Source organism: Crinia signifera, chromosome 8 (assembly GCF_055691185.1).
Source record: "Crinia signifera chromosome 8, ASM5569118v1, whole genome shotgun sequence".
Lineage (NCBI taxonomy): Eukaryota > Metazoa > Chordata > Amphibia > Anura > Myobatrachidae > Crinia > Crinia signifera.
This window is the reverse complement of record NC_139224.1, coordinates 176,928,188-176,933,910: the sequence shown is the minus strand read 5'-3', so window position 1 is coordinate 176,933,910 and position 5,723 is coordinate 176,928,188. Positions and strand designations below refer to the sequence as shown.

The 5,723-nt window shown below is 48.3% G+C and overlaps 1 pseudogene; it reads left to right on the top strand.

Moving 5' to 3' along the window:
- The first annotated feature begins 5,163 nt into the window (after nucleotides 1–5,163).
- Nucleotides 5,164–5,282, top strand: LOC146029787 (5S ribosomal RNA; annotated as a pseudogene).
- The last annotated feature ends 441 nt before the right edge of the window (nucleotides 5,283–5,723 follow it).

Sequence of the window (5,723 nt, the reverse complement as noted above, 5' to 3'; positions counted from 1 at the left end):
TAATAATGAGAGGGCACCGCTGATCCGAAGTGAGCTAGAGCGTGCTTCTGCTGTTGGCTACACCACCTGGAGTCCTTCCCTGTTACCATGTGGGCATTGCAGAGAGGTAGATTGTGGTGATGCCAATGAGAGAGTCACTTAGAATTGAGGCTTTAAGATGGGATAGTAAAGAGAGGGTTGGATGTGTAGTCTGGACCCCGCTTCTGCTGTCCCCAATCTTACAAAGTATAGGATTGCGGATGAGAGGGGGCAAGGCAGTCCTCCCTTGAATATGAAGAAGAAATAGAGTTATGGCGAGTTGCCTGAATTTAAAAAAGTAATAGTTACAGAGTAACTGGAGAACATTAGGAAATGTAAATGTACCCTCAGTCCAATCACTGGCTAGTGTTCTGGGTGTCAGGTTTTAGTTGACCTGATCACCCAGTTCACCCCGGGGTTTGTTTAGACACTGTTATTGAACAGGATGTAGGCGGTTCGGTTGCTCAATATCCCAGAGGTCTGAGATTAGGTTCATATACGGGAGGTTCTGTTTCAGGGTAATTGTCACCTTGAGACAGTCTCCACACAGAGTTTGTGTTAGTGAGAGGTGATGGAATCTCCTAAGTTGTACAGTAATGGTAACACATTGGCGTATTGTTCACTGTGAAGAGACCATGTTAACACTTTGGGGGTTATTCTAGTCCATTCTTTCTGACAAAATCCTTCTTAGATGGACAAAACCATGTGCACTGCGGGTGGGGCAGATGTAACTTGTGCAGAGAGAATTTTCTTCAAAGTGAGATCTATATTGAAGTGTAAAAATAAAGCAGTCAGTATTTTCCCTGCACAGAAACAAAATAACTCACCCAAATCTAATTCTCTCTGCACATGTTACATCTGGCCCCCTGCAGTGCACATGTAAGAAGGATTTTGTCAGAAAGAATGAACTAGAATAAACCCCTTTGTTGTGAATGTAGGTACCGGTCGGCGCCGTGGTCTCCAAATATGAACATTCAGGTATCAGGTATTTCCAGCTGGTACTATATACACACAGCTAATCAACGACACAGTTAAAGTTTCAATGGGTATAGCGCGAATACGGCAAAGTGAACTAGGGTAAGGTGTAGAATCACATATGGTTCTGGTATACAAACGAGCGATATAGTACACACAAAGGCAATGCAGGGTGTGGAATCACACTGAGTACGTTGCTGTCCTCTAACAGCAGTGTTTGAATATACCCAGTCTAAGTGAGGTACACACAAGGACAATCCAATGTGTGGGATCACGCTGAGTGAGTTACTGTCCTCTCACAACAGTGTTTAACTACCCCCAGTCTAAAGGCCCCCATACATTAGGCCAACTTGTCCTAGGGACAAGTCGGACCTAATTTACCTGCGATCCGCCCGGCAGCTCCCCGGGAGGCTCACATACAATTTGGCACTTGATGTGCCATTTTTTACATGGGATAAATCGCATGCGATTTATCCCATGTAAAAAAAAAACCCCGGGGAGCTGCAGGGCGGTGAGGAGTAGTGGGGGCGGGCGGCGGCGGTGGTGGGGGCGGGCAGCGGCGGTGGGGGCGGGTGCGGTGAGCGCTGCTGACCTGGCCGGGCAGTGTTCTTACACATAGCAGCAGCGGGGACGGGACGCGTAGTGGCGGCTATTAGATTTTTAAAATATTTGTCAAATGACCGGCCGCTCTCTGATTGGCCGGAGAGCTCTCAGCCAATCAGAGAGCGGCCGGTCATTTGACAAGTATTTTAAAAATATAATAGCCGCCACTGCGCTGCCCGTCCCCGCTGCTGCTATGTATGAATGGACAGCCTGTGATTGGCTGAGCGCTCTCTCAGCCAATTGCTGACTGGCTGAGAGCGCTCAGCCAATCACAGGCCGCCCATTCATTGTATGGGCTTTTTTTTTTTATTCCGTACTACTGACAGCTCCCGCCGGCTCCCCCTGCCCGGCTCTATGCCGCCTGTGTCCCCCGCAGCGTCCCCAGCCCCCCCTGCTCCCTCTACCGCCGCGCCGCCCCACTAAGTCCCAAGTCGGGTGGTCGGACGTGCAGCAGGTCCGACCACCCGACGCAGATCCGATGCGCACGGGACCGCGCATCGGATCTGAGGGGACATCAAAACTAGCCGATTTTGTCCAGATCCGACTGATCTGGCTGAAATCTGACCAAAATCGGCTAGTGTATGGGGGCCTTAAGTGTGGTACAACACACAAAGAAACAATACTTGATTTAAGATATCATATAAGAAAAGGTATCCTGCTGTCTGGAATGATTAAGGCTATATCAAAGCAAACAAAACATATAGCAGACCTTTCACAGCACCATTCGGTGTACCTATACAGATACAGTATGTGCCCACTATTGTGTGTGGGGAAATGCCGGTTAGCAGCTAATACTGCCTTCAGTGGGGGTGCTGGCAGGCTTCAGCCTACTTTGCCTTATTGCCGTAGTGCGGAAGAGCGCCTGACGCCGGAGCGGCGTGTCAACGGGTGATCCCGTCTTCTATGAAGAAGTAGGTTGGCGGGTGATACCGCCTTCCGTGCGGGTGCTGGCAGGCTTCAGCCTCCTCCCCCCCTCTTCTTTTTTCACCAGGCCATATATTATATTAGGCCCTATTACATTATTTCATATTATTTCATGTTCATTCATGCTTCACCCAATTGCCTATATGAGGCCAATTGTTATGCTCTAGCTCTCCTACCTTATCACACTAATGAAGTAACTTTCTGGCATAAACATCCAATAATCTATTGCCCCTTAATTATCCACACAGGCTCCAGGCTGGCAACAGGCGACTTCCACTCCACGCCACATGCAATATTAACAACATTTCCACCTCCATTAAACCCTGTAGTATCACTCGCATTTGAGTGCATTAACCACATGTGCCGGTACATAACGGTACCTGACACATCTAACAGTTTCTAGTAAGAAGCTATCCAGACTCACAGCTGTTTAGGTGACACGTTCACCGGCCGGCTCTGATTGGCTGCTTCCAATGCCAATCAGCGGCGCGGCCCATTGGTTGGCTGACCGTTCCGTCATTAGATGGGCTTTCACGCGTCAGTGACCAAGCGTCCAAGCGAAACACGTGTCTGACGCGCAGGATACCTTTTCTTATATGATATCTTAAATCAAATATTGTTTCTTTGTGTGTTGTACCACACTTAGACTGGGGGTAGTTAAACACTGTTGTGAGAGGACAGTAACTCACTCAGCGTGATCCCACACATTGGATTGTCCTTGTGTGTACCACACTCAGACTGGGGGTAGTTAAACACTGTTGTGAGAGGACAGTAACTCACTCAGCGTGATCCCACACATTGGATTGTCCTTGTGTGTACCACACTCAGACTGGGGGTAGTTAAACACTGTTGTGAGAGGACAGTAACTCACTCAGCGTGATCCCACACATTGGATTGTCCTTGTGTGCACCTCACTTAGGCCCTTATTCTGATCGGTGCGGTTATATCCGCGTGCGTTCGGCCCGCCGATGTTTTGTGTCTGCGCATGTGCAGAGGCGTCTCTACCCATGTGCGAGCGGGGCGTACGGCCAAATTCCGCATGATATGTGAACACTCCGAACAGGGGGTGGAGAGGGGCGTGAAGGGCTATTTGGGCTCATTACCATATGCATACGCCCTGCGTTTCATGGGAGTTCCCATGCAAACGCTGGGTGTACGTATGGTAATGCGGCCGTGACGCACGTGTGGGGGGCGGACATATGACATTGCCGGATGTCAGCTGCCCGCCCAGATCTCTGCTTTTGCACAGAAAAATGTCCGTGTGGTCTGAGGTTGCGGGTGCTGGTGGAGCACTCGGTCCTGCATTCGATGGTCTGCGACCATCGAATGATGGGGGAGGTTCCCTTAGATGGAGGAGGCGTATTCCGTGAAAAATACACATGCGGTCCGTTCGGACAGCTTCTTACCGCATACGGACGGAGTTGGCGATCCGTATGGACGGCGGGGTTTTGCACGCACGGTCCTGGCCGCATAATCGGCTCCGGCCGCACCGATCAGAATAAGGGCCTTAGACTGGGGGTAGTTAAACACTGTTGTGAGAGGACAGTAACTCACTCAGCGTGATCCCACACATTGGATTGTCCTTGTGTGTACCACACTCAGACTGGGGGTAGTTAAACACTGTTGTGAGAGGACAGTAACTCACTCAGCGTGATCCCACACATTGGATTGTCCTTGTGTGCACCTCACTTAGACTGGGTATATTCAAACACTGCTGTTAGAGGACAGCAACGTACTCAGTGTGATTCCACACCCTGCATTGCCTTTGTGTGTACTATATCGCTCGTTTGTATACCGAAACCATATGTGATTCTACACCGACCCTAGTTCACTTTGCCGTATTCGCGCTATACCCATTGAAACTTTAACAGTGTCGTTGATTAGCTGTGTGTATATGGTACCAGCTGGAAATACCTGATACCTGAATGTTCATATTTGGAGACCACGGCGCCGACCGGTACCTACATTCACAACAAAGTGTTAACATGGTCTCTTCACAGTGAACAATACGCCAATGTGTTACCATTACTGTACAACTTAGGAGACTCCATCACCTCTCACTAACACAAACTCTGTGTGGAGACTGTCTCAAGGTGACAATTACCCTGAAACAGAACCTCCCGTATATGAACCTAATCTCAGACCTCTGGGATATTGAGCAACCGAACCGCCTACATCCTGTTCAATAACAGTGTCTAAACAAACCCCGGGGTGAACGGGTGATCAGGTCAACTAAAACCTGACACCCAGAACACTAGCCAGTTATTGGACTGAGGGTACATTCACATTTCCTAATGTTCTCCAGTTACTCTGTAACTATTACTTTTTTCAATTCAGGCAACTCGCCATAACTCTATTTCTTCTCCATATTCAAGGGAGGACTGCCTTGCCCCCTCTCTCTCATCCGCAATCCTATACTTTGTAAGATTGGGGACAGCAGAAGCGGGGTCCAGACTACACATCCAACCCTCTCTTTACTATCCCATCTTAAAGTCTCAATTCTAAGTGACTCTCTCATTGGCATCACCACAATCTACCTCTCTGCAATGCCCACATGGTAACAGGGAAGGACTCCAGGTGGTGTAGCCAACAGCAGAAGCACGCTCTAGCTCACTTCGGATCAGCGGTGCTCTCTCATTATTACTCTAAAGCCATACCTCACTGAATCCGCCTGGTACCATCCGAACCCAGAAGCTAAACAGTGATGGGCCGACCTAGTACCTGTCTGGGGAACTAACAGGGAATAGCCGGTGCTGTAGCTCACCATAACAGCAGAAGCCAACACGCTGTGGGAGTTATGCATGACCGTTATCTTTTCTCTCCCTCTTTTCACTTGATTTCTTGATCCCCATTCCACTGTCCCCTACCACTAATCCCTTGCAATAAGGGGGTGTGTCCTGCGCCACCATAACTGTTATTTTCCTCTACGATAACAAATTATTGATCCTACATGTATGTTTAGAGGAACAGTTATTTATAAAGAAATTTTCGCTGCATGCATTTACAAACCTACCACTGAACTAGGTTTTTTTGATTTATTCCTTCGAAGTGGAGGGAAGAATCGAATCTTTATTTTAAGTGTTGAATCATTAAAAGTTATATCTTAATATGTAGACATTATTTCATATCCATATTGTTTATAAGTGTGCCCCAAAAAGCCTTGTCGGGTTCTCTTTGAGTCGTCTCCAGACTCCGTTTTCACC